Source organism: Cygnus atratus, chromosome 4 (assembly GCF_013377495.2).
Source record: "Cygnus atratus isolate AKBS03 ecotype Queensland, Australia chromosome 4, CAtr_DNAZoo_HiC_assembly, whole genome shotgun sequence".
In the NCBI taxonomy this organism is placed as follows: Eukaryota; Metazoa; Chordata; class Aves; order Anseriformes; family Anatidae; genus Cygnus; species Cygnus atratus.
Genome location: NC_066365.1, coordinates 46,929,694 through 46,951,412, shown reverse-complemented (window position 1 = coordinate 46,951,412; position 21,719 = coordinate 46,929,694).

The following is a 21,719-nucleotide window of genomic DNA, read 5'->3' as shown; positions in this document are numbered from 1 at the left end:
TACTACTCTTCCAGACTATGTAATTCGTTCAGTGGGTCGTCTTAAAATGAGCAGCAAGAGCATGTCAGTCAGTTTCCCTAGTGAAAAAGGGCGTGGCAATACTTGCCTGGTTAAGGGCTATGTATATCCAAAGTAACAGCGTGCTGTGGCATGGGAAGATGAACTTCATTTCCTGGCTATGCCACTGGCTTTCCCAGTGGCCTTGGTGTTTCTGAGTTTTCTTCTAACATATATGAAATGAGGTTGGGAATAGTGCTACTCACAGAGAAGAACTTAAAAAATCCTAAGGGAAGATTGCGGAGAAATAAGCATACTTGACATAAGAGGAGAGAATATAGTCTGCTACAGAGAAAAATCATGTTGCATTACTAAACTTGCTGTGATTCTTGTCCTGGAGTACAGTAAGTATGTGCTTAAGAAGAAATCACCCAGGTAAGCTGAGGTTATTTCTTCTGTCTCCATCTGCTAAGCTGATAACGCAGAGACATATTGACAAGGGCTCAAGGAAAACATGAAATATTTCATCAGTAAGATTACACCACACAGAGACAGATGTTGGGAAGCCATAACATTTAAAAATAGAGATAAACACATGCTTGCAGGAGGGATGGAAAGATTTTTTTTTTTTTCCTGCATGGGCTGAATGGGAGGAGGGAGAGAAGAACAAGGAGATGGAAGAGGTTGTAGTAGAAGGCAAAGTAAGGGGTTAATGGGTTATTACCTGAAGGCCAGCTGAGGGATGAATCTTTAATTAACATTAAGATGGGGAGCTTTACGGGGGTAAGGGAGTAAAGTGAGCTTAGCTAGCTTTTCAATGTATCCATTCTGTGGATTGCCTGTGGTGCTGTTTGTGGCATTCTGTTTTCTGTTCTCTAGTTGTGGGACTTTACTTTTGAACTAGTCAGAAATAGGAGAGAGGTGAGCAGGATCAGGAATGGCTTGACTTTTGGAGGGGGTAACTAAACAGGAAGCCCACTCTCTGGTGGAAGACCTTTTCCATGCTACGGGTAGCTTGTATGTCTGATTCTGTTAATAAGTGCAGGTATGTGTCTTTGAGTGTCTTTTGACTTGCTTATTGGGGCTGTTGTGTACAACAAATGCATGGTCAACTTTATCCTTCTGAAAGGTTTTGCTGGCTAGTAAGACTGCTGTGGGAAAGTCTTTCTGTGGAAGTATCCAGCTCTTCATCGGGAAGCTTTGCAGTTGTTTTCTGAGTATAGAAAAGGGTTATTTTGCAGTGGGGGAACTCTGATAATAAAGCAGAATCTGTGGATGCAGCTTGGACCATCTTCTTGCTGTTACTTTCAGGGTTTGTTGGTCCTTTGGTTGACTGAGTGGAGTGTGAGGTAACTCTTCATACCCCTTGGCCGAGTACAGACAGCTTCCCTGAAACACCACTGAGGAGGGATACTTCTTAACTTTCTCACTTTGCTGATAGTGTGATGGATGACAGTGCCAGCGACACTGTGGACACTGTATAACCTCTCAGGTTTCCTAAAGGTGATGTGCAAATGTTGCCATCTGCAGAATGCTCCTTTACTAAGAATTTCCAACTCGGCTTTAAGTGGGAAGCTGCTATGACAAAGTGATGGTGTCACTTTGCAACTGGCCCTTGAAAGATTGTCCTTTCACTTCAGTAACCATCTGTATAGTTCTGTGTGCCTGCTGGAATATTTGTCTTAGGCTGTAATAGGCAAAGAAAATAATCTTTGTTTCTTGTGCTAAGATTTACAAGGCAAAAAGGCTTCTGCAAAGTTGGTCCTTCTTGGCCAGGGCAGAGGTAAGTTTGGAGCCAGAGCGCAGTCTGGAGGTGTAATGTGGGTGGAAGTTTTATGAAAATCCAACGTTATAAAGATAAGTTTCCGTGGGTTTCTCTCCTTCTCAGCATGAAAATAAGCCTTATGTTTGCCTGTCATTAATCAATTGACATAGCAGGTGGAAATAGCAAATTGCACACACGGTTACTAGCAGCAGTAGCTTAAAGGAATTGAAACATCAAAAATGGATGCCTCAAAGAATAAATCCCGAGGTTGTGTCAAGGTCAGTGGCCAGGTGTGATATGAGGGATGTATGAGCAGGAGCTGACAATGCATTATCTTAATTACTTACAATTGTGTGATTATACACTAACTCTTGCTTAGATAGTTCGTCACCAACTGTTGGCATCAGCCTTTCTGCTTAGGCCACTTGAGAGGAGAGGAAGCAGTGCAGGGATGGTTTCGTGTGAGCTTGTTCTGCCATGGCCAGAGATTCTGGAAACTTGGAGTCTTCATTGAAATGAACTGCATGCATTTGGAAGGCAAAGGATACTGTAGGTGTAGGAAGAAGAAGCAGGGGTGGCTAATAGGATAGGAAAGAAGAAAAAAGAAAGCAAGTGAGACATGGATTCTCTTTTGAGTTTTCCCATGGATTTTATAGGAGGATGACGAGCCTGAGGCATGCCTCTGCAGTGTCCGAACCATCTGAATGCTTACAGATGTTCTGCTGGTACCCTGTGACACTCAAACAAAAATACTCGTTTCTTTGCCAGGTTAACCCATGAGGGTTAACAGCATCCAAGTGGATTGCATGCCTAGCTCCTGCTAAAGCAAGGGGGAGTCAGGGATGTAACCTGCTCTGAAAATCTGACTAGTTAGACTTGTCTGTAGGTACCCAAGTGTTAATTGAGCTTCTAGTGTGTACCATAACTAGCTTCGATAGGCACTAGTATTTATTCACAATGGGATGAAAACGTAGCAGAAGAGAAGATGCTGAGGTCTGCAACAGAGTCAGTTATTTTGCTGCGTTCAATCTACGAACAGCTCTTAGCCTCTTCATATAGTCTTATCGCACCAAATAACTCCAAAGTCAGCCTGAAGACCAGTAAGCCTAGAGAAAGGCCAAAATCCAGCTTTTATTTACAGGTTCCCATCTTTTCTTCTTTTCTCCTTTAGAAAGGAAGGGAAGCATTGTGGAAGGCACGGTCAAGGCAACAACCTGAGGCAGATGAGGAAAACGTATGTACAGTGAGGGACAGGAATGCTCTTATGAGACAGGGCTGGAAAGACTAGCATGGTTAGTCTTGGATGATGGCAGCTATCTAGGTATATGTTAGGGACACATGCTGTTTAAACTGAGACAAAATGGGCACAATAAGAAGTGTGTATAAGCTAACTGTGAGTAAATCCACTGGAAATTGCGAGCAAGATTCCGACTTCGAGGGGAACCAAGTTTTAAAACTGGCAACAGGAGATGCAGGGATGAAAAATGTAGTTAGTATTAAGTGAATTTGTTGAAGTGATCATGAGGTGGGATAGCAAGGATCAGTCAGACCTCAGGTGGCTTCCTGATGTCCTGTTTTGTGATATTAGTTACTTAAGAAGTTTGTCTTGGGATCCTTCTTTGCCTTCTTTGAATTGGATGGTAGATAACACTAATCAGTAGTACATTTTGAGGGGTAAAAATGGGAAGAATCATACACTTGTTCTGGATTCTGTTAAAACAACTTGACCAGTGAGCATTCAAAACCCATATGCCCCCTCCCTTTTAGCAGTGTTAAAATTACTTCAGGTGTTTGAAATGTATAGTTTGTGGCATATCTAGGGTAAGGTTGTAGTTGGAACCTAACCAAGTTGTCAGTTGCAACTTAGTTTGGTGTTTCATGATATCATTTCCCTTGTAATTAGTTGTCTGGTGAAACTAAGAGCAGTCTATTTCAGTGAGTGCTCACGTAAACACTTCGCAACATGGTGCTCGCAGGACAAGTCCAAGAGAAGAAGTGTGAGCTAGCACTGGCAGTGCACCTGGCCGGAGTTGTTTGTACCCTGCAGCAGCTGGATGGCTGCTAGCTCTGGGCTGGGGAAAATTGTCCTTCATTGGCACGATATCTTTAAACTGACCCAGCTGCGCTGTTCTGCTAAACCAGATCAGTTGCATATTGTGACACCTCCCTCATCAAAGAAAGCTACCTTAATCATTAAGATCAATTTGTCAATTGAGAGTACTGAACAGTTTAATCTGCATGTAGGGTTGCAAAATGTGCTTGTGCCTCTCCTCCGGTCTGTGATAACCCCCCCGCCTCTTGCTTTGTTTTTATGTCTCCAGGCAAATCTGGATGATTGCTTTCAAACTGAAGAACCACTGGGCTATAATAAATTGCATCTATGTCCTGGCCGTTTGCGCTTAAGTGCTTGTAATAGCTGTTCCAACATGGATGACCAGACTGCTTTATTCACCAAGTCTCAGTTTGCCCAGCTCCAGTATAGGCTAATTTAATCATGTTCTGATGATCTGAATGGGAAGCTGAATAGCTGTGTGAGGCTGGTGATACCACAGAATCGGAGAACGGTTTGGGTTGGAACGGGATCTTGAAGTCTGTCTAGTTTCAGCCCCCTGCCATGGGCAGAGATGCCACCCACTAGATCAGGTTGCCCAGGGCTCCATCCAACTTGGCCTATATGAAGGATAATTCAAATTGTGGGAACGTATATACAACTTAATGATATCTATGTATAGAGAGATGTCAGTAAGTAACCTGCTTCTCAGCTAAAAGGTGTTTAAATAGTTTAGAAGGAAGATTTTTTGCTATAATGTAACCACAGGAGAATTAAATAAAGGACTTGAGAAATAGCATTTCAAAAATGCTAATAAACTGACAGCTATTTGAAACTCTAGTGCTTTGCTTAAGTATGGGTGTTTGTGGGTTGAGTTGTTACAGACAATACTGTAAGCAATGTGTTCCCCCAGCCCTTCGTTTTCTGCTAGAAGTTTCAGAATCTGTTCAGGTTCTACACGTGGGCTTTGGTAGTGTGGATTATCTCCAGAGTTGGTCGTGGGTAAAGGGCATACTTGTAAGGAAAGTGGAGTGAAACAAGGGCAAAGTAGCCTGCAGGCCATAACAATCAGCACAGAAAAAGAACGCAAACCAGAAAGCCTCAAAAAGATAAAGAAAAATGTTGTTTCTTTTTGTTGTTTCAACTTGCAGTCTAGAGGATAGACAGAGTTTTTTGTGACAGGTGTTGTGTGAAAATGAAGAGGAGCAGCTTAGTTGCATGACCAAAATGTCAATTTACCTGTCATTAGTAAGCTTAGTTAAAGCTAACTCAACTCTTGGATTCTACCTGTGGCAAGTCCACATCCAATGTACTGTGGGCCTCTGGAAGAATGGATCGTGTATGTTTAGATGAACTCCTCGTTTTCTCTCATAATAATGCTGACAGTATTTGAATAAAGTCCCATTTGGAACAAGGTGTGCAGTTCTGGCCTAAACAGATGACACTGAAGATGTAGCATTCTGTGGAGTTGTTTTTTTTAAAATGTGTTCCCTATATCTACACTAAAGAAGCAGTGTCAGTACAGCCAGCAGTATGGACAAAAAGGTTTGAAAAGGTCCATTTTTGTCTGCCTTTGGCTGTTCTTTACACTCATTTAGGCTTTCTCATCCAGATGTTGACTTTACAGGTTGAAGGTGCTGTTCTCGTACTGCAGAACACAACTGCTCTCTTTCTATATATTTGAGGTAAATCACCTGGGTCATCTGGTGCGCATTAAAACTGATGGCTGCAAGCCCTGTATTCTCACAGAAGGGTGGGGCTTCCTGCAGGTGCTGACTGGTTTTGATTTTTCAAAGAGGGTGAATCAAGAGACTAAAATTCTAAGCACTCTGCCTTCCTCAAGCCTCAGAAATGACACAGTGAAGTTGTTCACAATTTGGCAAGAAAGCCCAAGTGTTAAGACTTCAGGTACTGGATTCAAGCTAAATGGAGGGAAAATCCAGATCTGCTACTTCAACAGGAGTTTTCTGTGAATGGGAAAAAAGGATTACTGAGTAGGTTCACTGGAGCTACAACTGCAGCTCATGTGTTGCTGTCCTATGAGGTTGAAGGCTTTAAAGGCAGGGGAAGAATGAGAAGCATGGGTTAACTTGGTTTCCTGCTTTCTGCTTTTTATATCAGGAGAGATGACAAAATGGAACCTAACATGAAAGAGTTCCTGGGGAAAAAAAGGAGTGGTAGCTTTGGAGTAAGGTATTTAATTAAGCTACTCAAGTGAAACTCATCTGCTTCCAGGATCTGCACGTGTCTGCAGAGAACCCCAGGGGCCATAGAGTTGTGCTGTACCTAATTAAGTGGCTCTTGATGCCAGCGACCAGTGCGGGTTTAAGCATGAGCTTTTGTCTTGTCCCACGACACCGCCTTTTTCCTTCGTAGTGTGACTATCTGTAATAGGCACCATTGCCTCAAGCAGCCTGTTTTGGCCAAAGGATTGCATTTATATATGGGAGTTAATGCCCAGTCAAAATTGAAGGTATTCAAGCAGTAAGCAGTTTTTTTTTCTGTTATTTCGAGTATAACCCTACAAGGGAAGGCTGTAGTAGTTCAATTCTGCTGCAGCTTGCTGGAGCATTTAGAGACATGATCACAGCTTTCCCTGATCCCAGTGCAGGCACTCTATATGCAGAACAGTTCAGCAAATCAGTACAACACTATAAATGTAGGTGAGGGTGTCTCCTTTGGGAAAGCAGTTCTCAAGTAGCACACTGCCACTTGCAGACCAGCAAACACGATGCTTATTTTGAACATTGGCCTTCCTCTGCTTTTTGGCAGGTTACGTCTCTCTTGGGTTTGCACGCTGTCTCTCAGCTGTACCCTGAGCAGCACAGCATGAAGGGGAGGTGCAAAATATGCAGCAGTTGGAGGCAAGATGACACACTGGTCACTAGTCTCCTGCCTCACTGGGCTAATGTAGTGTAACTGCCACTCCTAATTAGAGTGAGAAGAGAGCCATGGCGGTTTGTCTGGAGACTTGTATTAGGGTTGCTTGCTGTCATCGGAGATGTGTGGACATACCCAAGGAATTTCTCCAAACAAAAGGCCTCTTCCTGTTGAGATGGGCCCAGCCCAGGATGTATGCTTATGGAGGATTGTTGCAGAGGTGCAGGACATATCCTGACAATTTGCCGAACTAGTTCTCCTGTTGATGTTGGTTTCCCTTAGCTGTGCTGCACTACAGTGACCATGGCCACATCACATTTAGGGCTGTATAGCCACAGCTTTCCCCGTAGTAGCTGCATTGGCACTGTATTGCTGGCTTCCCGTGTCGCTCCTGGCAGGTGGTCTGAGCTGTGGCACCCTGCTTTAATAAGGTGGCAGGGATGCTCTTGGCTGTTTTCAAGATGAGCACTTGTGCAGTGGGAATGTATCTGTGGGGATTTGCTTTAATGGCCATTTTTTAAAGCAGTTTTAAGAGCAGCTTGGGTAGGATTTAAGTAATTGTTTTCTAAAAGTTGGTCATCTGTCTCCCTCATTCCCAAGTTCTTCATACAAACATGGCTGTTAACCATAAAGATTATGGCAGCTGCTTAATAGCATTTCTGTCTACCTCTAAACTTAATTCACCTTGGCTTTCCTTCTGTCAGTGGAAGGTATCAATGTAAGGTATGTGCATACTGCTAGAAATCAAGTGAGCCGGTTGCATATATCACCTTTGGCTGACTGCTTCAGCCTGCGAAAAATGTCTGAGGTCGTAATATCAAGGCCAGAGCAATCCTGAAGCCCCAGGAAAGGATATTCAAAAAATCAACATAAGGTACATGGGTAGGTTTGTTTTTTACTTTGTACCTGTCAAGAAGCCTGAAATCTCTCTGTATATGTGTGCCGAAATTACTCCTAGGTGTGTGTCTTTGTTTAAATAAAGAAAATGTGGAGTAGTTGCAGAAACAAAACTACTTGCTCATTAATAGCTTTGTTTTAGAGTGCCAGCATCAAGCTGGGTTAAGCTGGTGCCTGACCATTCATGCAGAACTCATGTGCAGGATACACAGGGCCAGCATGTCAGCAATTGTAGAGTGAGGCTGTGCCCCTGGCCTAGTTGTATTCAGCCCAGGAATGCATTATTTAACAAGAAGTGGGGTTGTGGATTTTCATGGCTACAGGATTTGACAGTCTTCGCCACCTTTTCCTGACTGCTTCACTACAAAGCACTAAAATGAATTTGTGGCATTCATCATTTCACATCTGGGTAACGAGTCATTGCTGAGGATGCCTCAGGCAGCAACCTGGTTGGAATCGGGGAAAACACAGGGCTGTGTTTGGGAGGAATGGGGAGGAACACAAGCAGGGGCTGTTACGGCTCTGCTGCAGTGCCAGTCATGTCTGTGAGGTAATGTTCTTTGAGACATGCTGTGATAATGTGGTACAGTTGAAAAGATCTTGTCAATTTCTTGTTAGTGTGTGGGTATTTCCTGAAAGTGAGCCTGCCCTTTAAGTGTCCATAGCTTACACATCCCTGATGATTACACGTGAGCAACGTGTGCATTCTCCTAACGTGTGGTTTCTAGAGTTTATGTTGAAGTAGAGCAGGATTAGGATGTGCTGCTTCTGGCTGTAAGCTCTATAGAGCGCCAAAGCCAGAGGTATTGAACTGATAAGGTTGTAATGTTTTTCCAGTACTGAAGCGGCTTATTTATAACTATCTGATGGATAAACAACTGGGATATTGAGTGCTCACATCAGTCCCACCTCAAAAAGCAAGTGCATCATAGGTATTATAGCCCGGTCCACAAAGAAACGTTCTTTTACAGCCTTTGCCTTTCCAGTGTAACGATATCCCAGGTCTCTGTTTTGTACCATCTTCCCCTTGAAATAGACTTCACACTGCACTAGCAGTTTTAGTGTATCAAAATACTTTACTGGAATCTGTTAGTCTACCTCAGGGGTGAAACTTGAACCAACCACAGCATGATGTGGTACCAGGAGGTAAGAGGCTTGGTGTGCAGGTAGTATGGAGGGAGCTGTAAAGGTTTTGGGTAAGTAATATGGGGCAGTCAACAGAGATACCCACTGATTCTTTTTTCTAATGGAAAATTTAGCTCAGAAATGAGGCAGGTATTGCAAATAGCTTATTGTCAAGTGTACTGTAAAAATAACGAGTGATATTATCAAAAAATTTAGCCTGAGTATTTTCATAACTAGCTGAGAGGCTTTTGTGCTGCATCCATGTTCCAAAACCATTTGCCTTGGAAACAGAACGATATTCCAGTAGTTTCTGTACGTTCGCCTAGTTTCATGAAAGGTCTGGGAAAGATCTAAAAAGGTAACTTGGAAAACATGGTTCTAGTGTGAAGTGTTCAGTTGGATCTGTGTTGGAGTAAGAGGAAACTTAATGCGTTGATTTGATGCTGTGAACTTGTTGGTCATAACCATCAAGGGGCAGGAACCTAGGAATGAAAACCCCACAAATGTTTTATCTATTGAAAACTTAATTTATGATTCACATAGAAATACTGGGTGGCTTGGAAAGATGCTGTCTAAGCTTCTAATTGAGTCTCCTTTAAGAAAATAAATCAGCTGTCTTATACCTCAGGTTGTATTTTTCTTGAGAAACTCTTTGACAATAAACAGTGCAGTGGCAACAGCTTGCTGCAAGAGCCGCAACGTTTGCAGAGTTGCCCTACCTGAAAATAAACTCCAGAACGAGCCCATGTCTTGAACCTGACATAGAAAAAGAGTTTCAGAGGCGGTTGGCCCAATCTAAAGCCAAGCTCCTGAAGGAAGGTCTGCAAATGGAAATGCGCCGGAAGAGGGCTGGCTTGGAGCACTTCATTATTATGAATGCCTGAATAATGCTCGTGCTTTGTCATTGCTCACTTTTATGGGGGGGCTGGCTTTGAATGCAGTATATTATGCAATGGTTTTGTCATGTATCAGTGATGATATTAACAGTCTAATGCTAAACAGGTTCTGAGGAAATGAGGAGGAAAAAAAAATGACTTACTATATTTACCCTGAAACAAGATTCAATCTGCCACTGTATTTAATGCTATATTTTTCATTATCTCACAAGCATATGTTGGAACCGCTACAGATGATGAAGTTAGCTGCTGGGCAGAGCTATCATCAATGCTTTCCATCTTTATTTTAATAAGAGGAACGAGCAAATTGTTTGTGACCTTTGTCAAGGGCTTCCTGGAAGACAAGAAACCTAGCTGCAACAGAATCACTAGCCTGGAGCCCTGCTGAATATTCAAAGCTTTAGCCCTGAATAGAATGTGCTGTAACAAAGCCATTGTCTGATGGAGCCATGTCTACCACAAAAGAAGAGAGATCTAATAGCAAAAGTTAAATCTTTGCTTTATTCTTCCTTAAATTTCTGGAACAATATCAGCAATATGCTGTTTTGTTCAACAGCTCCGAAAATGTACATGAAGGCAGGAAGCTTAAAATCACATCTCCTTGACAGCTGGCTCATCGTGCGTGCTGCTGTGGAAAAAAAAAAAAGTGGTCTTTGGGTTTTTTAGGGAAGAAAAAGCTGACATATGTGCTTCTGGTATGTGTCACATAAGGGTCATGTCCCCTATGGCAGGCAGCATTTAGGACCAGGGCGATGCCATTTTTAGCTACCTCAGACAAAGAGAGCCTTCTGTGAAGCTAAGCACATGATATGGGGTCGAGCAAGTAAGAATGCTGAGGCATGAGTAAGAGGGCTGTACATGTTGAAGAACAGGATAAGCTAAGGGATGGGGTGGAAGGTGTTCCTACACGTTTCCCCTGTGCAGTCCCCCACTTCTCCTCCCCATGTCCAGAGCATCGTGTGCAGGTATCACAGCTCTCTGTGGGGTGCATACTCAGGGTGGTTTTGATCAGATAGGTAGAAACAGAATCTGTTTAAACAAAAAATAAAGGGGCACTGTGGCTGTGGTGCAGACTGTGTGGTAGCCACTTCAGTGACGTGAATCCTCCCCCAACAATTAGAATTGTTTTGATATTTTTGTTCTGATATTTTTTGTTTTACAGTTCTTAATAGTTTATGGAGATGGAGAACGTACCAGATGCCATCTTCTGATTCAGGTATAGGCTTCACATGTAGCTTGAGACAAAGCACTTGGTTGTGAATGTCCGTTTGAGCCAACCTCTCACTGAATTCAGCGCTTCCAAGGACCATTTCTTGTATAAAGAAAGAAGAGCAAAGTAGAAGTGATAATATCTGAAATAGGAAAAGGTAATACCTGCTGGATTTCTGGCAGCCAGTAAAATTCCTGCTTGTGATGAGAGGAACGCCAATGCCATGACATCTCCTTTGCTTGACACTGGGAGCGGAGCTGGGTGCAGGCAGTGTCTGCAGAGCTTTGCAAATACACGAGCATTTCAGTTGGCTATTTGTGCTGTTGGATCTGGAGGTGAGGGATAGAATCACTGGGGTGGTTAAGGCACAGAGAAAGGCACTTTAACAGGCAGGTGAGCTCTACAGGGTTGCTGTGGGGCTGTGTACTTCTTGGTTGTAACTGCTGCGGAGAGAACTATCTTAGCTACACAGTGTACATGCCCACCTTTGGGTTCCGGACTTCTTGGAAAGCAGAAATAAACTTGGGTTGCAGTTGCCATCTGGACACCCAGAAAAAGTCAGAAACATTAAGGACTTGTAGACGGCAAAAGCAGACCAATGATTTCTGTGTTATAATTGTATCTCTGTGACTTCTTTACCCATGCTGTGTACTTTATTAACGGTGTTAAATTTGTGTTGGCTGCTTCAGTTACTTTTTTAATTAAATACTTGATGTAAGCAAAATACGTACTTTACCTGTCCAGAATAAATTGAGAACTGCTGTGTACGTGCCTGAAGAAACATGTCCCTAGCTGTTACCTCTGCAGATGGCATCTGACTTGATGTCTGCACTTCCATCAGATGGTACAAAAAGGTCTTCTGTGCACCATGTTCATAGTTGTGTGATTTGGATTTTGGCCTCGGTTCCATACTGATTTCTGGAATCTTAAGTTATTTCTCTTCTGTCTGTGGTGCTCCTTAGATGCAGTGATGCTAGTATTTTCTTTAGTGTAGCGTTGTTGCTGACTTGGATTGAAATTGCTTGTGGGCATCTAAAGAAGGACAATTGGTGATTTGAGGAGGTACGTGTGGAGCTCATGACCCTTGAGCCTGAAAACATCGTCGCAGAATGGATACTTATCCTCATATTGAGGTAACGACACAGCAAAACCAGTGCATTGTGTCTCAGTAGGTGAGGAAGTGGACTTCGGCATGCAGCGGAGTTTTCCCTGAGCTGATGTATGTGGGCTCTGCTCCGGCAGTGATGCACCACGGCCATCTGATGGAAAGCTGCGAGGCGGCAGCAGCTAGCGTGCTGTGCCAAGTCATTCTGCATTTTCTCCATTTCCTCTGAAGTGACTTTTTCTGTTGGCAAAGGGGTTCTGTAAAATAGATAAGGAAGCTACCCTGAATTTGTCTTGCGAACAAAGCAGTTGTGACCCATGATGATGAAGCTCCTTACATCACTTGTCAACAGTTCCTTCTAAAGGCTTAAAACATCCCTGGCACCTGTGAATTGCTTCTGCTGTTTATTAGGATCGTTTTCATGTTCAAGGCTTCAGAAATAGCATGTCTGAAAACCGGGGGAGTCTACACAATTATTTCTGGCATTTGCTAGCATTAATGCTTCTGTGGAAAACCATCTGGTGGAAGGCTAGGAGTGCTGAATGAAAGGTGTAAACCTGGATTAGCATTGATACGGTTTTCTATTGCATTTGGCTCGTTCACATCTCACTGGATGTTATCCAGGTTCCCTTAGAAGAGCCAAGATTGCCATCATACAGTGTAATGCCATATGTTAAGATTCATATGACATATTACCTAGAAGTCATAAATTATTATACTGTGTCTCTTTACAGGGTTGTGATTAGAAATGTTTATGTAAATGCACCTTCCAAAGAAAAATGGCATATGATGTTAAACAACAGTATGCATGGCAGCTCTAATGAGATACTTTGACTCAGTCAGGATGTTGCCTTGAAAACAACCTGATCCCAGTATAATGAGAAGTTAATGTCCTTTTTTAAATGCACTGATATCTGATGAGGTTTCTGCTGGGGATGACATTACGTGGGGAAAATACCTATATGCACTAGTAACAAGAGAAAGGAAGTGATTCAAAGACAAATTTGCACAAAATATACTTTCCTGAATTAAAAATACCAGTGCTTGGAGCTGCAATGTACCTCACCAAATTTTGCTGTGGTGCATTATTATAAGCTAACGTGGACTAGACTCAGAGCACGTGTTCCAGATCTGACGTTTTTAACTGCTAGAAGTTGTCAAGACTGCTTGTGAGACAAATCAAAGGGACTGTCAGCTCTTACTGAAGTCCTTCAGAGGAGAAATTGATCTGCATAAATCCAGCTTTGTCAGAGTTTTCCAATGATTCTGTTAATTTTGTGGTCTGCTTGAGAAATAGGAGTCTTGAATTAAGACCTTACCTATGGGATTTCCCTGGAGTTGTAAGGTTTTGGACCTGCCATTGTTTGTGTGGCTTGTAAGAAATTCCATATGCATGCAGGTACGTATATACTTGTGATATCTTCTGATGGGGGTTGTAAGGCAAAGATTTCGCTTATTTTTAAATGCTTCGATAAAAGTAAAGATGTGAACTTTGCATTAAATCCTTATTTTACTTGTGTAACTTTATGCATCTCTGAATCCTACCAGTGACAGAAAGGTATAACGTGAACAATTCAGTCAGCTGTACATTCTCTGAATTATTGCTTCCAAGATGGAGACAGCAATCACGTGAGCAGAGATAAATGTGTTTAGTTAGAAAGCTAACCACACTGAGGTGAGTGTTTGTGAATTTAAAGGAAGTGCTTTGATAATAAGTCAGGTGGATCTTTGAAATATCAAAACAAAGGAGATGTAACAATTCAGATTACACACCGGATTAGAAAAAGAATAAAAACCCACTTGAACGCTGAGAATAACATGGCTTTTGTCCACCACTAATAGATTTTTCAAATCATGTGAAAGGATACAATGATTTTAATGATCACAGTGCTTTTTATTACTTGGAGCTTTGTAGTGAGTATGTGTACTTAGCCTTGTTCTTTAATCTGCTGCAATATTTAGGAAGACTACAATGATGGAAAATGTTAAAGATGCCAAGGGAAATGATATTTCTCTTTAGAATCAAAGCATTCGCTTGAGCTAGCAAAGAAAGAAAGGGTTGGTTCATATTCAAGTGAACGTGAACTTGCACAGTGTTCACAAACAATTAAGTAGTGACTTAAAATCATCGTTTGCATTTGATGTCTACAACATGGGCGGGCTCCCTTCTGTTTTTAAAGCAGGATGTTGGCTCTGATTTCACCTAGGTTGTATTTCCTGATACCTGTGTGATGTGTATGTGTATTAAGTGTGGGTGTCTATTTAAAAAACACCAAAACAACAACAAAAAACACACCACCACCAAAAAATAAAATCCATGCAGCTGCTGCATGTGTGCTGATGTATTGTTTTTAACACCTCTATCTAACACCTATTACAGGTATGTTTCTGTACCTACCTGAGCTTGTCATTCTCCCCTGAGCACTGCTGGGTGTGCTCCCCAGGCTCAGTGTCACCGCAGGATCAGCTCACACATGATTATGTGAGGGATCAGCATGATCGGCTGTCACTGATTTCACTGACATCTGTCCCCACAGTGAGACAAGCTGCAACATGAATTATTGAAGACATACACATGCAGATCTGTGTCATGATTACGCCAAACAATACACTTTGCCACACTCCAGAGAGCTGAGGAGAGCCATGTGGACAGCTGCTTTAACCCTTTTTGTCAATCTGTTCCCATCTTTCAAGCACGGGAACTTTCTGGGGTTTTGTAGAACTCAGGTAGCTTGAGATGTTACTTGCTGTTGTAAATTGCTGTAGCATATTAGCTGCCTGGAGAAGGGCAATACTTTATAAAACAAACTGTTGGCATCTTGAGGGGAGAATTTGATCTTGCAGCAAGCTAAAAACACTGGCACTGATCCAGTGATGAGATTGAGGCCATGCTTAAGTTTAACCAGAAGTGAGGGATTACTTACATGCTCAACATTAAGCGTGTCCTCAAGACTAGGAAAGCCGTGGGGCTGTGAGTGTTGGATCCATGCACGGTTGTCTGAGTGGGTGCTATAGGACTCAACCTTTGAAAAAAACAATGAACTTGCGGTCATTACCTGGATTTAAACCGTATGCTCTCCTACCACAGCGTTGCAGTTAGTGGTATGCGCTTGTCCTAATAGTCCATAGGGTTGTTCACACCTCACAAAAAGAGCTTATAGCCCTACCTATATACATCCAGCAGCTTTGGAGGTGCTGCAGCAGAAATAAGGCATAGAAAGAGATGTGAAGGGGAAGTTCATCTGTCAGACAATTTGTTGTGCATCAAATCTAATGCAGAAGAAAACAAAAGCAATAATATCCAAAGGAGATCTAAACTGAGTACATAACATAACTCCAATGGTTAAATAATAAATAACTGGTAGCCTTTGGATGACTAGAAGGCTTTGTGGGACCAGGCCCAGAACAGGGTAGGGAGCGTCATCTGTGCAAGTACAGTATTGGGGCAGATGTGGCGATAGTTTCTGAGCTGCCTGTATGTAACCTGCTGACAAGAATGGTCTGGGTAGGCTGTTGGAGCAGCTGTGGTTTGCTTACGGAAGAAAGAGCTTTGGTTATTGATATATCAGGCAAAGAAGCATGCTGTGTCCAGGCTATGTCTCAAGGTAACTGTGGGTGAAGAAGTAGCCGTATGGTGCTTTGCCTGGGTGTGTGAGGTGGGGCCAAACTGTAATGGACTTTAGGGGGGAGGCTAAGGAGTGGTACTGCTGGGGGGCTCTCCCACGACCGTGCAATTTTGTGGTATCTTTTCCTATTGAACATTGGGCTGGCCCTGGCACAATGTTTCCATATAGTGGGTGTAGTGCTGTTGCCTCTATGTAAACTGTGAATAGTAATTTTAGTACTGCTTAGTAAGTTTTCTTAACCTAATAAGTATTCTGTGTTCTGTCTTAAGTTATGTTGTGACTTGAGCACTTAAGGGCAAGAGAGGGTACATTTTATGGATATATAGTTAAGCATAAAACGCCTTGGGTAGTGCAGCGAAACTGTTAGTTGAGACAGTGAGAGCAGTTTACGTGTGCTGTTCCCACATCTCCCCAGCAATGTCACAGGATAATTGATCACTACAGTGATACAGGTTAAGAATGACTTCTTATAATGAAGAAGGAAATAATTTCACCTGGGAAATCATGCTGGTTTCAGTGAAGGAGTTTTTTTTTGGACTTGCCATCAGTAAAGTTGCAGGGGTTGGTGGGGAGAGGTGGGGAAAAATGGTTGGGAAGTTCCTGAGCTGATGTCACTGGCAGGCTATCAGTGATGGAAATAAACTGTCAAGAGGTTACTTTAAAGTCAAGAAACTTGGAAATGTATTTGTTCAGATAAAGATAAGTTTAATTTTCAGAAGGCTCTTGGTAGGAATGCCTAACTCTTCATGTAAACCAAGTCTTTTTGCTAAGGTTAAGCTATTCAAGGTATTTCATTAATAATGTACCTGTGCTGTGAAAGATGCTTGAGTAAAGCCCACCTTTATTCCAATACCCCATTTTAAGTTATTTTAACCAACGTAAGGGTCTCTAGAAGCTTAAGGGTGAGATGAAGCCTTCCGTAATTCAGTAGTGCTTATCTATTTAAGTGAAGCAGATGGATGTGCGCCCGCTTATGACTGGGGAAGTCTGGGGTGGGTGAGGTGTCTGTGTGCGTCTGAAGGGGAGCCCTTCATGCTTTGGGTGCATCTGTGACACCAAGCCTCGCTGCTAGCTTTGTAATTAAAGGGTTATTCAGAACCATGTGTGGCTCCACAAGAACTTTAGAGAGCTGTGGATAACCAAGGAGTGGTAAACAGTAGCCTTTAACTCTTGAAAGCTTCCTGCAGTAACCGCCTTTTCAACAGCTGATTCTGTGAACCTTTTTTTCTGCTAGTTTGATTTACAGAGGTGAGAGAGACAACTGAGTTTGGCTTCCCAGTCAAGATGCAGGTTATGGGCAATTCTGTGTTGGTTGATAATGGGTCGGCTGCTTTGGATGGATTCTTCTTAATCTCCCTGTTTTCTGCTCCCACATGGTAGATCTGGAATGAACCAAAGACTTAGCATGTCTCAAACACTGTGAAAAGGAGAGGATGAGCTCCTTTAAAGGGCTTAGTACAAGTCAAATGTGGCCTTCCACCTTGCTGCAGAAGTAATTATAATCCAGGCCCTTGCACACGGCGGCCTGCATCAGAAGCTATGAATATTTGGAGCTTTGTGGGAATGGATTATTTGCTCTAAATATACTCAGAGTAATTGTATAGCTCATATCCAGCAGGTCAGGATTATAGATTTCATTACAGTTTTCAGAGATTGGAGGCCTTTATACAATTACCATAAGTCCAACTAAGAGGTAAAATCATTTCCTCAATATGGAATAAGAGAGGATACTGATCCCACATTACTTTCCCTTGGCTTTGATTTCATTAGGAAATAAGAATCCCTCTTCATTGTCGTCTGGGTTTGGTGTATTCTTAGACATATGACATACCAGGTGTGATATATGGTTGGATTCTCCTTCCCTACACTTTTTAAAGATACAGATTGATATTCCCTGTGCAGTTTTCTACAATGCTTGTCTGCTTTCTGCAGTATTCTGCTTACTTGCAACTTGGCACTTAACTGCACGGAGCAGGTTTTTTCTGCAGTTAAACCTTGACACCTTGGGTTCAGCTTAGATGCTACAGAAAGAAAAAAACATTAATGAAAAATGCAATGGAAAAGACTTCAGGGTTATGCTTTTTGTTTCAGTTTTTACCTAACACTTGAGCAGTTCTGAAGTTTAGGTATGTCAGAAAATAGAGTTCTAAAATGAATTGTTTAATGATTGGAGAGTTCGACACTCAAGGTGATTCAACTAGATAAAAATGTTTTTGCTCACTCTTTCTAAAATGAACTTTAGTTAAAGCAGATGTGATGGTAGCAAAGGTTTTTATGCCAACAGGATGACTGAAGACAGCAAATACTGTCTTGGGAAAGCTTAGATCCAGCTCTTACTGGCTCCAGTGACACCAGTGGACCACTTCATTTATTAAGGTGCTACTAAGTCTGAATGAAAGCATCAAGCTCTTTGCTGGTGCACCTTTTACCTTCCTTGAGGAGAACCAACAGAGCTGTTGTGTGAGATGGGTGGGCTAACTCTAAAGTAAAGCAAACTTTAGGCTCAAATGATCAAGGATCCAAGATTGTAGCACATATCATAGAGCACAGCCTACTAAGGAGACTACAGGATTTTTTTTAACCAACCTAGCTAAGAGGGTCAACCAACCTGGCTAAGAGAGTCACTTGTTTTGCAAGTCTTCTTGGGTAGAGGAAGAGTTATATAGAGAAGTTGGAGGATGTCTGTGCATTGGAATACATGAGAGCAAATTGTCTCTTAACTGTCTTCTGCTGTGAGTTTGTGGAAGTTTTGATAAGTGGGCAGTTGGCTGTATTGTTTTTTAAGGATCTTTCTGTTGGACAGGTCAGTAATGGCTGCATTCCTGGAAGAATGAGCTTGAAAAATGGAGAGGTAACACCTGAGAAAATAAAGTGCTTATGGATGACAAATTTTCTCCTTGAGCACATGTACAAAGCAGATATGTAGCATAACCTTCCTGCCAGCAGCCCTTGTACATGGTAGGAACCAGGCCTCTGTCGAGTTCTTTTGGCACAGGGTTATCTGTGTTATTGTTTGGTTTTAGTGGCTTGTCTATTCCTTGGAAGAATCAAAAATGGCTTGAGAGGGCCCACTCCCTTTGTTTACCAACAGGAGTCTCTTGAAGAACAACATTTATTTTACCCATTACAGAATTGAAAAGGGGCAGCTCTCAGGAGTGTCGTTCGATAGATTCGCTTTTTTCTATCACACATCCAAGAGTTAGGATATAGGCTGTGCAGTCAGGCGGGCAGGCTGTTGTGTCTTGATCTCAGTTTGATGAAGAACAGAGCAGTTGAGGCTGAGATGTGGGATGCTGAGAAGTTTGGAGGAGTTGTTGTTGTTGTTTGTTAGAAAAAAGTGTAGGAGCTTCAGATCTGGTTCTGAAATTCTAGCTGATAGCGAGTGCCACTCACGCTCAGAAGATATGTGAGGATGTAGAAGTTGCCATATATTTTGGGTGACTGAAAACCTGCAGCGTCCCTGTCAGTCAGGCCTTCAGCCAATTCCACAGCGACAGCTGCAAAAACTTCTCTGGCCTTGGAGCTGCTCAGATCTCTGCGGGCTCTGGTGGAGCTTGAGGTGTGCTTCTCTGAGCCAAACACCTGGAAACATCAGAGCATGGTCTGGTAGGCTGAATTTTGATAGAATAGGATATTTAGGATATTAAGTACTGGTGCCAATCGAGAGAGAACTGATTTTACCTGTGTGCCGGTGAATCAGTGTTTGCGTGCAGCAGAAAACGATTTCTGCTCACCAAAAAAGGCAATATCCTCATGTAAAACCTGATGAAATTTAAGATGGAAAATGCAAAAAGGTGGTAGAGACAAATGGGTCTTGAACTCCGTTATTGTGTTTCAGCTACAGGCTAAAAAGATGCAAGCAGAAGGTAACACATGGTTCTCTCTTTATGACTTCAACTGTCTACTCAGATGCTTAAAGATTAGCATATGCCTGCGTGCTTTGTTGAATCAGGTCTTCCTTAGGTGTGAATCCAAGATGATGGAGTATTCTGAGTTGTTTGTCTGTAGCCATAGGCATGAGCTGACTGCCACATAGGGTCTAAAGTACTGGGGAGACCTCGCTGCTGCGTGATGTGTTCTCATCCACATGTGTGGTACCCATCTGCCCTTCTTCACGCAGAAGAGCCATGGATGGCAACAATTAATTCCATAAGGTGAATGAACAGGATTGTATGTTTTCCATCAAAAGAGCAGCATCTGTTGTTTTTAGCACTTCCCGGAATCACGAGTGTCTTAAATCAAACTAACAGTACATTAAGGTTGTTTGAGGTATTAATACTCCATATTTCCCTTTCTTTTTCTTTTTTTTTTAAAGGACCTTCTTTGTAGTTTTTCAGGCATCCTGGTGTCTTGCTGTTCTTTTTTGGTAGCAGTGACTTTCTAAGTTTTCTTCTTAGTCACTTCCCCGTGGAAAATGGATGTTTCTTGAAAATCAGAACTGCAGTGTAACAAAAGTGTCTGAATGGGCGTATCCAGTACCTGCAGGTCAAATTCAGTGCTCCTGGCTGCTGTAGTAATTTCAGCCTTAAACATGTTATTAGCCTTTGGCTTTGGAAAGCCATATGGCCAACAAATCTGTCCAGAAGCAGACTGAATCCAATTCACAGAAAGCTGGTAAACCTGGATTTGTTGCTGAGTATGTCCAAATGTTGTCTTCAGTCAGCCAAGAAAATACTAGCAGCCAAACTGTTATGATAAAGTAGGACTGATGGCTGTGTGTTCACCTGACAAACACAGGTGATGAATGCAAGGAGTGACAGAAAACCACCAGTATCTTTTTCAACTTGTGCAGATTTATAGATCCAAAGAGCATATATCTGATTCTCGTATTCCACCAGTCTTTCTTTTGGCAGTGATGGTTTTAACTTCTGTCCATTTTCTTCTAGTATATTCCAAAGCGGGGGGAGAATCAGCTCAAACTTGTGAGCTTAGTGCTCTGAAAGAGCAAATGAAGACAGCACTCAGCCTCTGCTAAGCTGAGGGGGAGTCTCACATCTAGTCTATTAATATTTATGGCAGCGTTGACCAGTGGGGATTGAATTCATGGAACTAGCTGGAATCAGAGTGCTTTTGTTTTTCATTTTTTTTAATGAATGAGATGGAGCTTTAATTGTCATGATGTATAAATCCGTTTTGTTTCTTTTCGTGAGAGTTATTTTTATTATCTTCCACTAGTAAGAGTTACTCCCTTAAGAAGCTTTCAAAATATTAACCAGTCGCTGAAGGTTCTTTGAAGAAAAATATGACTGCTCGTGTAAACAATTAATGGTTGTTAAGCATGGCAGTGTATATTATGACAAACAACACATGCTACATTATGCCAGCTGGTGTAATGATGTGATAATGTCTGACTCATTAACTCTGGCACACAGTTTACGATGCCCTTCTATGACAGGATTAATTGATTCACACATACATTAAAACAAAAATAACTAAACTGAAATTCAGCTGGAAGCCTGGCTTCTCATTTGTCATCAGCCCTGTTGGTGGTTAAAGCCAAATCAGGCCCAGTGCAGAATGAGTTGAGGTTTGTCCACTGACCTTTGTTTTGGCTAACCAGACCAGTATCTTGCAAGGAGGAACTAAGTTACATTAGCAGTGCTTTGACTGGAGGGTCTCTGCAGTAGCTTTTTGTGCTACTGCAGTTGTTTGGATCAAGTGTGGAAGGTACTAGGAATTCCAAAAGTTGTTTTTGCCTGAGTAAGGACTTAAACGGACAGCCCATTGTTTGCTGTCCCTGTGAAGCAAGAGCTAATTACATAAATACACTTGTACTGGAGGATTGACTAGCTATAATGTCGTTCCTGTGGCATCGTTGTGCAAACCAGAACTTAAAACACAGAACAAGCAATGAGTAAGCACTATCCCAAGGTTGTTCAGGCAATGGGAATCTGAATTGAAAACCATGTGATGCAGAAGAAACAGAGTAATTTGCAAGTGGAAATGAAAAATCTGCGTGTATAACTGACCTATAGTGTACCTGTCTTCCTCCCTGATAGGGAGAAACCCTAAATGGTTAAGGAATTAATACAGTTTAGGAGATACACCAAGTGTGCCTCTCATTTTACCACATGGCAGTGACTAGCTTGTACCTGACATGATGAAAAACAGTTTTGATATTCACTTAAAGTTACTGTAGACTGCTTGTAATGTATATGTGGTGTTGGG